Source organism: Rhinopithecus bieti, unplaced genomic scaffold (assembly GCF_001698545.2).
Source record: "Rhinopithecus bieti isolate Rb0 unplaced genomic scaffold, ASM169854v2 scaffold_34297, whole genome shotgun sequence".
Lineage (NCBI taxonomy): Eukaryota > Metazoa > Chordata > Mammalia > Primates > Cercopithecidae > Rhinopithecus > Rhinopithecus bieti.
Window position 1 is genome coordinate 359385 of NW_016814629.1, and position 17742 is coordinate 377126.

Sequence of the window (17742 nt, forward strand, 5' to 3'; positions counted from 1 at the left end):
TCAATATTAGATCAAAATCCCTCTCCATGATGCTGCAAAATGGATCTCATCTAATAGAAATGCGACAAATATTTATTGAAAACCTGTTGTAAGACCTGAGGTAGGCTTTGTGGAGGATATGAAGATAGCACATCTCTCCCTTAAGACTCTCACAAAACAGTCACAGATTAAAAGTTAAATCAGAATACAAGGTGTTATATTGAAAGTGGGTCACAGAGACAGAGCTATTACCAGCTCCCCTTACCTTGGTTGATATTTCCTCATAGCACTATTTCCTGAAGTTGTAATATATAAATATATATGTAGATGTGTGTGTACATACATTATCTGTTACTTAATGATGGGGATACTTTCTGAGAAATGCATCATTACCAATGTTGTCATTGTGGAAACATCATACAGCAGACTCACACAAATCTAGCCTTTGTGTGTCTTAATGATCATTGTATTCACAGCAACTACAATTCCTGGCATATAGTAGGTGTTCAGTAAATATTTGTTGAAAGAATGAGTGAATTTGGAGAAGAGGGAAATTACTATAAACAGAACTAATTAAAGAGCAGGGGACATTTCATTTAGTTCTTGATAAATGAAGATGATCTGGATAAAGGCAGGGAGCTATTTCAGGATGGACATTTAACAAGGGCAAAGGTGAGCTGCAGATAGACCTTCCTAGCTGGACAGTATTTTTCTGTTGTACATTATTTAGCCATAGGATTGGTTGGACCAAGTAAGGAGTTTTCTCTAGAGTGTAGGCACTAGACCTATTTGAGAGACTAATTCACTCAGGTCAAAACAATTTCTGTTTCCCCAGGTTTGTGGCAGTCTGTCTATGCTTGTAATTGTGGTTTCTTAACACTTCCTAGGACTGCATGTTCATTGCCTTGCCTGTAGTAAAGGTCTGTAACAAGGCCTGTTTTGAGCAGGCTGTCAGCACTGATGGGCTAAAATGTCAGCTAACGTGAAAATGACACCTCTTCACCAGTGTATTTTGCAGAAAAATCCTTCAGATCAAGGTCATTGACTCTTTCAGTGTGTTTTAATTTTCGTACTTTCCCCCATATGCTAGAAGTTTTATCTATCTTGATTTTGCTCTCAAAGCACCCACAAAGATTGATAATCAGTGACTGAGAGCTCAAAACCCCATACATCCCTTATCAGTCCTCCAGATATGTTTGCATGAAGACTCAGATGTGTGCCGGACTGGGTGACTTTGTCATGGAGGTCATCCTCAGCAGGGATTAAGTCTGTATATCTCCACTTGAAATTCTAACTGGGTGATCCAAGTATTCTTATCTCAACTTGGAACATACATAGAAGCTATAACATTATTAATTTTTTGAACTTTTAAACATTCTTCTTTGCTCTTGGAGTTTCATCAAATCTGCTTTGTGGCTCAAATTTTGCTTCAAGTTTTAAAATGAGCTGCAGGAAGCTTTTACATTTTACTTTTAAAGATAACATTAAGATGGCCAACATATATCAGGGCTTTGGTTAATTTTTAAAATTAACCAAAATGTTGATTGTTTGAATGGACCCTGTTGTTTGAATGGAATCTTCTAGGGATCTCCAGTATATAAAACAGATCAGAAGAGAATTGCTCTGGTTAGAGAAGGAGGCCCAGAACACCTTGGGCTAGGTTCCTGCTCTTTTTCCTCCTACCTCACCCCTGTAGCAGGCAGCATTCTTGAACTCCACCCAACACAACTTTAGAACCAGTGAATTAAAATGACAAAAACCAGGCATGGTGGCTCATGCCTATAATCCCAGCACTTTGGGAGGCCGAGGTGGGCAGATCACTTGAGGTCAGAAGTTCTAGACCAGCCTGGCCAACATGCAAAACCTGTGTCTCCTAAAAATACAAAAATTAGCCAAGTGTGGTGGCATGCACCTGTAATCCCAGCTACTTGGGAGGCTGAGGCAGGAGAATCACTTGAACCCGGGAGGCAGAGGTTGTAGTGAGTGGAGATTGCACCACTGCACTCTAGCCTGGGCAGCAGAGTGAGACTTTGTTTCAAAAAAAAAAAAAAAGACACACAAAAGAACATTTAATTGCGTCACCATGAAGACCATAAAGGTGGTCATTCATCCAGGGTTCACTCTGTAGTGTCATTACCCTAATTGCACTCTTCACCCCTGACAAATTATGCTACCAATAGTATGTTTATTCTTCTGAAAAATTCTCACTCCACATGTGCTGGGAATTTATGGTAGAAAAGTATAGCCTGCATCATATTCTAGATAAGCATAAAGTATCCTATCAACAGTATAAATGATTCTTGTGAAAAATGGAAACTTTCACTTGCAATATTATTTGTTTTGCCTAAACTCTTAACATTTCAGTCATTTAGTGTAAATCCATAGTTGGTGCACAGAACAGGTGACAGATCTGAGTTAGGAAATGTTAACATAGCACTTTCAATGCCACAAGGAGCTCAATGATTTATAACTTCTGTTAATCTTCAGGAGTCTCCCCCACAGATCCTACTGGTTAATGATGCTATTGCTACTCCTTCCCTGATGGTGCAATGTGGCTATGGAACTTGTTATAGGGAGATATAGTAGGTGCTCAATACATATTGAACTTTTCACAGGCATGGGATCGGTCAGAAATTAGGTTTAGCTTTCACCCTTTGATCCTCTTCAAGAGACATGCTCCTTTCATGTCACCTACAAATAAAAAGTAGCCAGTGTTGCCTGCTATTAATTGAATTTGGAATCATAAACTGTCATGTAAAAACATTTATTTAAAATAATTTTATAAGAATATACCAAGATATCATATAATTAATTAAATTTAGCAAAGGGTAACCTTTATGTTGTGAGGAAGGTCATAGGTTAAAAGAGTAAACGAGGTTACCCACTAGATGAGAGAAGAAGATATTAGAACATATTTAACTTTTATAGCATTTTACAAATTTTCTACTTTTGTATCTTTCATAATGTACATGTTATTATAGCATCACAAGTACATATTAATAATTTATGAACCCATACATTTATGTTTGAAATATTTTACTAATAGTCTATGAGAACCACTTCATGTGGCTCTCACTGCACAAAAATGAATTCCCCATTTTATTGCTCAGTAGTTTAGCTGAATAAGAGCCAAAGAGACAGGCAGAGAGATAGAATCAAGACGGGCACCCAACAGGCCTGTGTTTAAATCCTGGCTTGACCAGTTGCCACCCTGGTCATCTAGAACAAGTTTGCATCTCTGAATATCAATTTCCTCATCCATGAAAAAGGGATAATAATGTCATTATTTTACATTGGGTAATTTATTTACAGTGTATACTAGAGTATTTCACACAATAAATAGTATCTATTATCATTTGTGAAATTCACTATTCAAGTTGTCCTCCAATTTGTCACATATTCAGCTGTCAGTAAAACACAGTTACATTAAAAACATAAATAATGTCTAGTCCCTTGGAATAAAAAGAGGTCCAGATTTTCTCGTTCTTTTCAACTCTTTAGCCATGGAGGCTACATCCTGCACTTATTAATCTGTGTATTGAGGGAGGAGGACCCCTGATTCTTGTCTTTGATAAGCTCTGCTCAGCCATGGCTGGATTAATGCATGTCCACATCCACATTACAGGATTCAGTAAGAAAAGAAAGTCAGCTCACACTATGTGGTTAAAGATAATGGAAATATGCTTATTAGAAGTCTTCCAGAGAGAAAATTTCTTAATTATTTGCTTTTGATCAAAATGAAGGTAAACAGAAGCAATTCTGAAGCAAGCCTTGTTACTGTGTTTTTCTGAACACAGTATATAAGTCTGACAATTAGGAAGTAGTTTTCTGCAGTTCTTTCACATTTGTTTGAGTCTCACAGAGTTTGCAACCAAACTAATAAAGAAGGGAGCCAACTCACATAGTGTTTAGAAGAAAGTGATACATAATCATGGAGTTTACCAAGAACAAATCTCATCAGAGTAGCTTAATTTTTTAAAAAAACGAGTTACTAGTCCAGTTAGTCAATAGACTGCGATAGACACAATGTGTGTGATTTCAGAAAAGCATTTGCAGGATATATCATGGCAATTTTATAGTCAACATGAGAAATGTGATCCTGACCATGCCAGGATTAGGTAGGAAAGATTGTAACCAGTACATGCAGGACATGGAGTGATTAGGTTCGTAACGCTTTGAATGATTGCTTGCAGGGGGATGGTTAATGATGTAATTTTTTGTGTGTGCAACAGGGAAATCCTAGTGATCCTTATGGTTTTAGTGTTTAAAATATTCCTCAAATAACTACAGGTTTCAGAAAAACCTGGTTGCTTTAGAAAGGATGTAGCCATGGTAGAAAATGCAGTCAGACAATCTACACAAAAAGAAACCTAGACCTCCAGTTCCAAAATGGCTGCATAAAAGCAAACTAGCTTTACTCCCTGCAACAGAAAATGAAAAAGCAAATACGTGGTGCCGAGATTACCACCAGCAGTATCCCAGAACTCATATGAGAGGAGACAGTTCCTGGACCACAGAGAAGTGAAACAACTTCCAGCACACAGTAAGAGAATCAAACTTCCATATCTGAGACATTGCTCTCCACAATCTGTATAGCACCTAGTGTGTGAAAATTTCCCCAACTCACAGTTTCGACACTGGAAAGTGACATTGAGGTTAACACCCAGCTTCCCTCCATCTTGAGTTTTCTGGAGAGAGACTTGTCCCTGCCTCAACCCGCAGGAGGCATCAGGAGTTCTTGAAGGGAGAAATATCCCCGAGGACAAAGGGGAAGGCCAAAGACAAAGGGGGAAGATAGGACTACCATCCCCAGCCCTGGAAACTCTGCTCAGTAACTCAGCCAAAGGAGAAGCCAAATCAGAGTGGCTGTTCAGCAGCACCACACTGTAGAAGGTTTTTTTCCATATATCCCTTGGGCATGAACCCTAGCCAGCCTTCCCACACTACTGGGATATCCCCTCTGAGACCTCCACCATTTGAGGTGAGTGGCACTCTGATTGTTTACTACAATCAAGACACACCTAGGCTTAGGGCAACATCTAGTGCCAAGAAAGCAGTAATTTAGCAGGAGAGGAGGGGTGGTGGGAAAGAAAGAAAATCAACAGATAAATTACAAAGAATCTCTAAGCAAACATATCCAATTAAAACCTAAACAAGTCAGACAGAGGACTGAAATAAATAACAAATCATTCAATAGAAAGACATATTTATGTACATCCACAAGAAACAACAGTAAATGGGAAACTATGACTTCCTCATATGGAGAAAGCAAGGAACCAGTGACTGACCCCAATGAGACTGTGATATGTTCACTCTCTGACCAAGAATTCAAAATAGCAGTTTTAAGGAAACTCAGTGATCTCCAAGATAATGCAGAAAAGCAATTCAGAAATTTATCAGATAGATTTAACAGAGATTAAAATGATAAAAAAGATCTAAAATAAATAAACAGTGGTGCATCCAAACAATGGTGCTAAAACATGCTAAAAGGAAATGAACTATCAAGCCGTGAAAAGGTGTGGAGGAACTTTAAAATGCATATTACTAAGTGAAAGAAGTCATTTTGAAAAGTTTACGTACTATATGATTCCAACTGTATGACATTCTGGAAAAGGCAAAATTGTAGAGACAGTAAAAAGATCAGTAGTTTCCAGGGATTAGATAGGAGGGAGGGATGAGTAGGTGGGGCACAGAGGATTTTTAGGACAGTGACATTACTCTATGTGATACTCTAATGGTGGATACTTGTCATTGTACATTTATCCAAACTTTCAGAATGTACAATGCCAAGAGTGAAGCCTCCTGTAAGCTACGGACTTTGGTTGATAAGGATGTGTCATTGTAGGTTCATTAACTGTAACAAATGTACCACTTTCATGGAGGATGTTGGTAATGGGTGAGGCTATGCACATGGGGATAGGAAGTAGATGGGAACTTTCCATACCTTCTTTTCAATTTTTCTGTGAACCTAAAACTGGCTTAAAATTAAAGTGTATTAAAAATCAAAATAAACAAAACAAGAGCTCCAAAGCTACATCATCACACAATCACTTTGTTTATAAGTATAGCAGTGGCTCAGATTCTTCCATAGTAATCAATTGATTAAAATGTTTACTATGGTCAAGACATGAGCAAAGACTATTACCATGTTTCTGATTAGTAATGAAAGTCTTGAAGAGTGGTGGGTTGGTAAGTGTTTAACAACTAGCTCTTTAGGAAAAAAAAAAAAAAACCCAGAATGTATGCATATAGATACCATAGAAATAAATAACCTCAAGTACACAGATAATAAGATAAGTAATAAGAAAATAAATAGGAAATGATGGGTTTAGAGTGTTTTTTGCCTTTTCAAAAATACTTTAAGCTTTTAAAATGTTTTATTTTGAAATAATTTGACATTTACAGAGAGTTACAAGATGGTACAGAGTGTTTTCATATAACCCTCACCAACAAACTTCCTCTAACTTTAACTTATTACATAACCATGGTCATTTGTTAAAACTAGGAAATGAACATGGGTATAATATGGTTAAGTAATGTAAACACTCCATTTAGATTTCACTAGTGTTTCCGTTAGTATCTTTTTCCTATATTCCAGAATCCCATCCAGGATGCCATGTTGTATTTAGTTATCATGCCTCCTTGGTTTCCTTTGATCTATCAAAATTTCTCAGGCTTTTCTTCTTTTTTCATGACTTTAGTTTTTAGTATAAGTTATTAATTGTATGTGTACTTTTGAGTTGTTGGCTTTATAGGTTTATAATTTATTAAAGCAGTTACTCAAACAATGTGGTTTTATGGATCAATGTTATATGGATAGAAGTTACTAGGGATAAGCCCACAAGAATCTGTCATTGGTCTTTTCTCCTCAACAGTTTTACTAATGACTTAGAAAATCTATTGCTGTCATGAAAATCATATTAGCAAGTGATACAGATGGGGAAGTGTAACACATGTGTTGGATAATACTTCAGAACTATGGGTACCACAACATGATAGGCAAATCTAACAGCATAAAGTATTACAGGTATGAATGTATTACCCAACAATTGTGTGCCAAAAAAAAAAAAAAANATCATGCCTCCTTGGTTTCCTTTGATCTATCAAAATTTCTCAGGCTTTTCTTCTTTTTTCATGACTTTAGTTTTTAGTATAAGTTATTAATTGTATGTGTACTTTTGAGTTGTTGGCTTTATAGGTTTATAATTTATTAAAGCAGTTACTCAAACAATGTGGTTTTATGGATCAATGTTATATGGATAGAAGTTACTAGGGATAAGCCCACAAGAATCTGTCATTGGTCTTTTCTCCTCAACAGTTTTACTAATGACTTAGAAAAATCTATTGCTGTCATGAAAATCATATTAGCAAGTGATACAGATGGGGAAGTGTAACAAATGTGTTGGATAATACTTCAGAACTATGGGGACCACAACATGATAGGCAAATCTAACAGCATAAAGTATTACAGGTATGAATGTATTACCCAACAATTGTGTGCCAAAAAAAAAAAAAAAGCCCCTCTATTGCTGAGCCTAGAGAGATGTGATTTAAATGAAGCGCATGGCCGGGCGCGGTGGCTCAAGCCTGTAATCCCAGCACTTTGGGAGGCCGAGACGGGCGGATCACAAGGTCAGGAGATCGAGACCATCCTGGCTAACACGGTGAAACCCCGTCTCTACTAAAATACAAAACTAGCCAGGCGAGGTGGCGGGCGCCTGTAGTCCCAGCTACTCGGGAGGCTGAGGCAGGAGAATGGCGTAAACCCGGGAGGCGGAGCTTGCAGTGAGCTGAGATCCGGCCACTGCACTCCAGCCCGGGGGACAGAGCGAGACTCCGCCTCAAAAAAAAAAATAAATAAAATAAATAAATAAATAAATAAATAAATAAATAAATAAATGAAGCGCATGTTAAAAACATGCTTAGGGCTTTAAGATTATTCATGTTCCTTTTGTGGACAGAATGGTAAGAGGTAACTTGAATGCCTGGGTTCCAATCAGGAGCATGATCTCTCCTCCATATGAGGGAGATAAAAATATTTTCAGGAACATACTAGTCCAAAATTAGGTAGCTAGTCTAAAATGGTATGTGATAAGAATGATCTAATTTTCAAGGGAGAGTCCAGAATCATAAATAGCTGTTGCCTAGGGAGGTATGAAGAAGGACCTGGAAAGGTGAGGCCAGGCAGAACTCTCTGCCAATGAACAGGTAGCCACAGAGGCTTTGTATTAGGTTTCTGTAACCAAGGGGAAGGAGGGTGTTCCTTGAGGTTAGAAGGTACCCTCTAGGTTAGGGAATGGGTAATTGCAAGTAGAATATGCACCCATGATGTCATTTTCCTGCCAAGAATCTATTTAGCTTGCTCTGCTTCCATAGAAATACAATGTCTATCCTGAAAGACCTGATAGTTGTATCTGTATTGATCAGCCAAATTCAGAGTATTATGGATACCAAAACCCTGGCCATTTTAAAGGGAGGTAGGGTGAGTGATTAGAGACTGCAAACAATGCCACATGATAAGCAAGCGAAAAATTGAAGGATGCTTAGCTTAGCGAAGAGAAGATAAAGGGGAAGGAAGATGGCCATTTCTGAGTATATGAAAAGCTGTGTCACGTGGAAACACAATTAGACTCAGATAAATGAATGGGCACTACAGAAAAATAAATTTTAGCTCAAAATACAGAAGAGCTTTTAATTATGAGGGCTGTCCAAAAATGGATGAAGCTATCTCAGGCAGAAGTGTTCCAGTAGAAGAGAATAAACATTTGGTAGACATGCCGTCTGGATGATTGATTTAGATCTGTGATATCATGACATGTGTTTCTAAATGTGACAAAGTGCCTATCTAGCTGGTCGCTAGTGGAATAATATTAGTATAACATAGATGTTATGTTGGATCATTTTGGGCTCACATCAGCTCTTTAATCTTTTGCACTACTGAGCAACCCTCGCTGAATGTAACTTGCCCTCATGCTGCTGAAAACAGACAGCCATGTAGCACAATGCGGTATCTCATGTCTCTTCTGTCCAGGTTCATCTTAGCTTAGTTTAACCAGGTATTTTGATTTGGACGTGCTTGTGCAGTTCTTCCCAATATTTGTGGTTTTTAAAAACTCAGTACTTAACCTTTCTCACACTCTCTTCCATCAAACCAACTCCCCTCTTTCTTTCAAGGTTAAGTTTTACATTTACTATATCCTTTTTTAAAGGCATTAAACCTTTTAAAAACTATGCTGGTGTTTTCTATTAGCAGTGTTTTTGGTAATGGCCTTCTTACCAATTTACATGTTGTTTCGGTAGTCTGTTTTTGTATCTATTTTGCCCATTAGCCCAGGAAGCTTTAGTTTGTGATTTGAAAGAATAAATGATGACAGAACAGAATTGCCTGTATTGAATGACGTGTTGGACTTAGAGCAATGGTTCCCAATCCTGATGAGACATCATAATCACCAAGGGAACCTAAAAAATCGTCAAACCTGTAGGGCCCACTTCAGGACCTCGCAGGGGTGGGACCTGTAACGTTGTGTTTTTAGCAAGTTCCTTTGCAACCAGCCTGAAACTAGCTGTGAAGCTGTGATTTGGAATCACTAGACAGATGACCTCTAGCTTCACACTTTTAAGATGCTACCCACCTCCCCTGTCATCTATTACAATGAAACACACACTATCCTTGGAATAGTGAAGCAGCAAAACATACATCTCAATGTCTACATGGACAGCTGCCCCCACTGCACTGAATTTTATGTATTAAGCACAGTATGTTGAAACCCTGGACATTGTGCAAGATAAACATCTCCAGTTAAAATAGCCCAAGTCACAAATGTCTTCATATCACTAAAATTTTAGCTCTCAAGAACATTGTGTTTATTGAGCAAATTTAAAAGGTGAGCTTGTCTTTCAGCTGAACAGCCAGAAATTTAAACAGATTAAGAATATTCTAAAGTTGGAATGCAAATTGACAAGAGGACTCTAATTTGTGACTATTTTCATCCCAACCAACATGGGACATTTTGATATCATTGGAAATCTTTACTTGCAAGAGCTGTTATTAGAATAGGAAGTGTGGGGTCGTCAGGATGCAGGTATGTTTACTCTGCAGCTGGTCATTAGCCTGGAACTTGCTCAAGTCGATTTTATGGCCATTAATTTCAATGCTCCCATTAGAAAATTTACTTCGAAGGCCATTTGCATGACATCTGCTGTCCTTTCAATCTTGTCTTCTCCCCTCAGTAAATGTAATTTCCACAGTGACTGCTTAACTGACAATTTTAAGCAGGCAAATCTTGAACTTTCCACATTAAATAGGAATCTAACTTTTTAGAAAGTTATCTATAGCGATGAAATATTTTCTTAGTCTTGTGCTGAAGTATAAATAGGCAGTTGAGCTATGGGCCTACTGCTGTCGAATCTTGATAAGAGAAATGACAAGAGGTTTGAAGAAGAAGAATAAGAAAAATCTGATATAAAGCTGTGCTTCAATACTTTCAGCAAATTATAGGATATTAATAACCCATCCCTTGTTGTCTCGTGTGCAGGAGGCTTATTGCAGCAGAACAGAGATTATGCCCTCCCTTGCGTACCTTGGTTGTCTGGCAAAACAAATTTAAAACAGGAAACTTAACTCACAAATCAAAGATAAAAAATATTCCTTTTAACATTTCCTTGAAATTACTAGATCTGTTCAGCAACTGCTTTCGCTTGCTAATGAGTTAAGATCTCATTAGAGTGGCGAGTGATTCTGTAAGCCAGAAACCTTGCATTTTGCAGACACTGGTCTCAAAATTGTCACCACTTGCCTTGACTTCTTGGCCTTCTGTAGGTCTTTACAACAAAGAGAGAAACCAGAATTGCATTTCTTCAGTCCCTTTATAGAATTATTTGACTACGAAATCATACTTCATTGGATAAATTTCTGTAGGTAAGCAGAAGACATTTGAAATATTAATAACATGGGAAAAGTAAAGGAGTGAAAGCAAGTCCTTTGTGGAAACTAGAATCCTTGCTATCCTCCATCCTAAGAAAGAGCGTGAGATAAAAGTGAGAATATTTTCTGAGCCCTAAATTCTCTTAAATGAGCAAGAGTGAATTGAAGCTTTCAGTGGTCTCCAGGCTACTTGAATGAGAGGCCCTAATCCAGAACAAGAAGAGTTACTGAAAATGTAAGCAAGAAATAAGAGGAGAGAAAGAATTAAGAAGGGAAAAGAGGAATAAAAGTAGACAAGGATGAAAAGAGAACAGAATACTTCATACCTCATATATTATGTTTGATACATTGCATACAGCAACATCTTAGAAATATCATTTGAAAACTACTGTTCACTTTCCCAGGAAAGTAAATATTAAAACAGCTTGTTGTTCATTTTGCTACTCTATTGTGAGTTCCCTCTATAGTGATTAATCTTCCTCCAGTACTACCAGACACCTAGCACATAGTAGACATTCAATAAACTGGAGGAGGGGGAGGCAGCGGGATAATGTTTGCCTTTTTATTTTCAAACTCATTTCATTTTTTTGAATAAGTATTATGTTCATATTGTTATGAACTGAATTGTGTTGCCCCCCCTCCCCTTGCTCCAACATGCATATTTTGAATCCCTAATCCTCAATATGACTCTATTTGGAGATAGGGCTTCTGAGAAGATAATTAAAGTTAAATGTGGTGGTAAGAGTGGGGCCCTAATCCAAAAGGACCAGTGTGCTTATAAGAAGAGGAGACATGGGGAGCGCATGCATGCAGAGGAAAGATCATGTGAGGACACAGTGGTAAGGAGACCATCTACAAGTCAGGAAGAGAGGCCTCACGAACCCAAGCCTTCTGTCACCTTTGTCTTGAACTTTCAGCCTCCGGAACTGTAAGAAGATAAATTTCTGTTAAGCTACTCAGTCTGTGGTATTTGGTTATGGCAGCCCGAACTGACTAAAACGACATGGCCCTAAGATTAAAAGGTAACAGTGAAAAGTCTTTATCCTTGCCGCTTTCTCAAATGATTATATCCTTCCCTCCCTTTTAAACAGTACGCAGCATATTAATGAATGACTTTCTGGTGGACCATGACTAATGTGTCCATCAGTAATACAATGGAACCTAATAGGCTGTAGTAGAGTGATATCCTTATAACCAGGAGATATGCAGGGCTTTGAACTATTACCCTTTTTGATTCTCACACTGTGGTAACTTTCCAGTTTTGAATTTTTAGAAATAGTTTTTAAGATTTTTTTTCTCCATCAGTTATCAGCTATTATTGGGGCTATAAATGTGCTTAACACTAGCATCTGCTCCACTTATTGCTGATTACCAAGTTTGTTAAAATTGTTTCTTTTTGAAACAATCTTTATTTTATTTTAAGTTCCGGGATATATGTGCAGGATGTGCAGGTTTGTTACATAGGTAAACATGTGCCATGGTGGTTTGCTGCACCTACCAACCCATCACCCGGGTATTAAGCCCCAAATGTATTAGCTATTTATCCTGATACTCTCCCTCCCCCCACCCCAGGCCCCACAAAAGATCCTAGTGTGTGTGTTGTTCTCCTCTTTGTGTCCATCGTTCTCATTGTTCAGCTTCCACTCACAAGCAAGGACATGCAGTGTTTGGTTTGCTATTCTGCGTTAGTTTGCTGAGGATAATGGCTTCCAGCTCCAGATATGTCCTTGCAAAAGACATGATCTCGTTCCTTTTTATGGCTGCATAGTATTCCATGGTGTATACGTATCACTTTTCTTTATTCAGTCTATCATTGATGGGCATTTGGGTTGATTCTTAAAATTGTTTCTAAAGTAGAAGTCAGTAATACCTAAGTGACAGCCAAGCTTTTCTGTATAAGGTAAGCACGTGGGCTTTGATTTCTCTTTTACTGTTTCAGAAGTCAATTTTTAAAAAATGACTTAATTTATTATTTAATTTAAATTAAAATCATTTAATTTAATTAATTTAATTAAAATTATTATTTTCTAGTTCCTGCCTATGTTCTGGTAGTTGAGGTTGCCAGAGAAGTGATTTGCAGTTAGCATTTTGTATTCATAACTGACTGTTCCTCCTCTGTAATTTCACAGTCTAAAACGTCCTGGTTTTGCCAGGAGGTGGCATCAGTTTGCCTGGTAGCTTACAGTTATGGACCTTGCACTGTTTGCCTTTGAGAGTTTCAAAAATGTCCACCTATTCTCAACCGATCAGTTTCATATATCTGCCCAGATGATTTGATATACAATCAGAAAACTATTTGGAGCAATATACTTCAAATTAAACAAGAAGCCCCCTTACTTATATGTGAGCTTTTCCATTACACATGCATGTGATGCTCTCTGGAAAGGTGTATGGTGGGCAGTGCTCAGGCTGAGGACTTAAATTGTGAACCACTGCTTGTTAAGCCTCATCACTGCCATAGATTATAACTAGACAGATGAAGACTGCTCTCTATTATTCTCTCTTGGTCCAGAAAAGGAGCAGCAGCTTTCTTGCTCCTTAGTCTAAACTTAACCACACAATAAAATATGACCATTTCCCCATATTTTTATTCAATTTGGGAGAATCAGCCAGGCCTGGATATACCTTTAGTTCTTTCACATGAGTCTAGAGTCTGAAAGATGTGAGTTCAAATCTTGATTCCAGTACTTACTGGCCACATGACTGTATCAAAGTTTCTTGATGTCTCTACACCTTGCTTTTTTATATGTAAAATAGGAATATTCTTAGTATCTATCTCATAGGGCTGTTGTTAGGATTAAATGAGGTGATATGTGTGAAGAATTTCTTGGAACCTTTTGGCATGAAGATCAGTTTATTAACTATTTATGGGCTACTTTAAAAATTGAGAGTTGGAATATATTTAAGTCCCTTAGAAAGAATGTATATCCATACAAATTAAATTACCTACATTATTTAACAGAAGAATGTCAGTGAGAAAATGGCATGCTCATTATCCCCAGCAATTTTGCTATCAGGGCACAACTCTGATCTTTCATTGTGGAACTAGCTTGTGAGTCAAAAGGGATCCACAGACCATGGGATGCTCAATGCTGGAACACAACACTAATAGCTGATGGATAATTTGACTGATTAGAATAACCTATCACTTATCATCATCAATAAATCACAGCATGTGAAACCATGCTGCATACCTTGAATATTGTTGCTTCAACTCTCGTTCTCCTCTCATAGCACAAAGCATTTTGCTTAACAACAGCCACATTCTTATTAAAGTAAGCCCACAGGAAATGTTTGAAAATGGTAGCCTAAGACCGGAATCACATGAAGGTTTGTTAAAATGCAGATTTCTGAGGCTGGGCTGGTTCTGGGAGTAGGAATTATTAAGACTGCAAATTATAACAAATTTACAGAATTATTGCCCTGAAATATACAAAGGTAGGCTTTTTAGTCTCTTTCTTGAGTTTTCCAGTTTTTTTCTTGTGCATATTCTCCAACAAGAAAGCAGTTAATCTAGAACAGTGTTTTCAAACCCCAGCTCCCACTTGCTTTGGAATTGCACATTGGGAGCTTGATTTCAAAGGTGTGCAGTGAAGCTTGGATCATTCTAATGTTTCTCCAGAAATCACAATTCTGACAATCCTGATTTTATCAAAGCTCTATGAGTGCTAGATAGTTTTTCTGAATAGAAGACAAATATCTTTCTCTTGTTAATTGTTTTATTAAAAGATACATAACAGTATATTTTATCCTACTTTAGCCTTACATGAAAACCTAACCCTAAGACTGTATATGATGTAGTATTTGACATTTTGAATAAATAATGGAACATCTGGAATCTTCAAAATCAACCTAGAAATTTCAGTTTTGAACAAATCTGTTAATACTCTAGGATCTGGATAAACAAATTACATTGCCTATGCTGAGTTAAACCAGATTAATGAAACATTATTAGTATCTCAGTGTAATACTCCAGATTTGATGTAATCTACCTCTGCAACATATAGCTTTAGAGAAGCACATTCCCCTTTGCCTCAGAGAAGCCATCTTTTTCCCAGACTGTCATCTTCCGTGGCTATCACAACTGGCTCGCTTATTTTTTAAGTTAAATTATTTGTCTTCCATGTAGTTGGAGAAAGTCAATTGTCTTAAAAACTTCAGTGGTTTCTCGTTGGTTATCTTCAAATGTGACACCCTCATGAGGACAAAGAAAACTTTTCGAAAGGTCCTGATGAATGTGGAGCAGTTTTAAAATTACCCAGGGCTCAGTACTCAACTTCTCAGTGGGGAGCAAATGTCCATCCTGTGAGAGGAAACTCCAATATTCAACAAGTGTAATGAGTCCAAAGTCCCAGGACTCAAGGAATACACTCAGCACTTTGCCTGAAGTCATGTATGAAAAACAAACACTTACTTTAGTGCCTGCAACATTATAGGATAAAGGCCATATTAGCAGGTGATGAATATCATTCCTTAGGAACTCCAGCAGACAATGATTTTCTGTACTTTGCTTTAGAGGTGAGAGCAGCATTGGAGGCTCAGAGAAAGTGACATACAGAAGACAACAGCTGCATTTTGGTTGGAGGTGATTTGAAGATGTTTGTTATTTCATATGGTAGGGATGAGGGAAAATGGGTGGTGGAGAGAAAGTCTACTTGTTTATTTTCCATCTCCTGTGGAGTATTTGACATCTGGGAGTTCCAAGTAGCATTTTTAAAGCTGTGTTTCAGATCACCCTTACGATTTTCAATTGGCAATAATCTGAGATGCCCCAGATGATCTTTTACACTTTGGTTAAATATTGTGATGATGCCTTTATAACTACTTCAAATGGCTGAACCACTGGCCAAATTTTGAAAAGTAGATCATCAATCCAGAAAGTGTGACACTGTGTTCACACACAAACAAGGATTGCAAATGATGCAATTTTAGCACCATATTCTTCATCTAAGACAACTTACCAGAATCCTTTGCATAAATTAATAGTTAAGATTCTTTTTATAGTTCTCCAGTGATCCAATAGTGTACCTTCTCTAGTGGTTGACTATGCGCAGACATCAGTATCTACACAGAGTCTAATCAAGTTGTCCAACTAATGTGCTGAGATCCCTGGAAAAACCCAGGAATTTTCAGAAAAGCATTAGTTACCTCTAGAAGTGTTATTTCTTCCACTTTCTTTCTCATGTTACCAAATAGTTTCGCATTAGCTCTAAAGGAGGTAATCTACTTACTCTATCAGGTCCCTTGTCTGTATTATCTGTGGCAAATAATTCTGTTGACTTTGCTCTGAATAATTACCAAGAGCTCACTTAACAGGGCCATAATTCTCTCCCCATCTGACTGAGGAATGTTCTTAAACTCCCTTAATCATTCCAGCCCACATTCTTTCAGTATAGCAACAGCGTGTCTGTAACTTTTGTTTCTTTTAATTCAGGATCATCAGAGTGGGTATAAAACAATGACCACCTTTCATAGAGTGAACTATACTTATACTATACTTACAGTGTTTAATATATATTATCTCATTTGATCCTTAGGACACAAAGTTATATACATATATGTGTATCTATAAATGTATGTATTTATTGCTTTTTATAGGTAGTACTGAAACTACAGTTCAAGGGCAGTAGCCCAAATTTACTCCACTAGTGAGCAATAAACTCGGGATTTTAAACAAGTCTTTGGTTTCAAAAGTCTATTTTGTTAAGGCTCATAAAATAATTCTTTGGTGTAGCAAACCCCCTTGTTCATTTATATAGACCACTTTAAATTTATTGAATATATTAGTTAGAAACATTTTGAATACTAGTGACAAAAAAACAAAAACTATCTCAAGCTAGTTTAGTAAAAAATGGAAACTTATCAGTTCAGTTGTCCGCAGGAGAAAGCAGCGGTGCCGCTGAGCACAGGCCCATGGAGCTAGGGACTCTTGTTCTGTGAGGCCTCTCTTTCTCTCCCTCATTTTCTTTCCTTTTCTTTTGCACACCACCTCCCCAACACACACACCTTTTTTTTTTTCCAGAGAGGCTTCTTTACATAATGAGAAGCAGAGCCTTCAGCACCATCTCTAGCTGGTTTGGGTTAGATGCCCATCTCTGGACGCATCAATTGTGGCCAAAACAATGGGGCCCTGTCATGTGAAGCCTCCTTTAGAACCCTCACATGTCTAGAATCAGGAAGAGAGGAGATTCCCCGAAGAGGGAGGTTAGCATTCCCGGGAGGAGGGAATTACATGATTTTCAACTTATATTTTCATATGGGTAGAAATGCATTTACCACACTCCTAATTAAATCAGAATTTCTGATTTTCTGATGCTCTAACCACATTTCCTAATGCTACATTGCACCCAGCACAATGTCTGGCACCCAGCAGATGTTCAACTGCCATTCTTGAAAGTATAAATACATTTCACCCATTTTTATCTTCATTCTACTGCTTCATTAAAAATATTTTGTATTTTCTTATATTCCATCTGGAAGTCTATAACTTAGTACCCATGTAATAAGGGATTTGGCACTATCACCTCTCTAAAATAACGTGTTAAAATGGTAAGCATTCTATGGTTTTCTTGGGTAGACTTTTTTTTTTTGAGGTGGAGTCTTGCTCTATTGCCCAGGCTGGAGTGCAGTGGCACAACCTCAGCTCACTGCAACCTCCACTTCCCTGGTTCAAGCAATTCCCCTGCCTCAGCCTCCTGAGTAGCTGGGATTACAGGTGCACATCACAACACCTAATTTTTTTGTATTTTTAGTAGAGACGGGGTTTCAGCATGTTGGCCACACACGAACTCCCAACCTCAGGCAATCCGCCCGCCTCAGCCTCCCAAAGTGCTGGGATT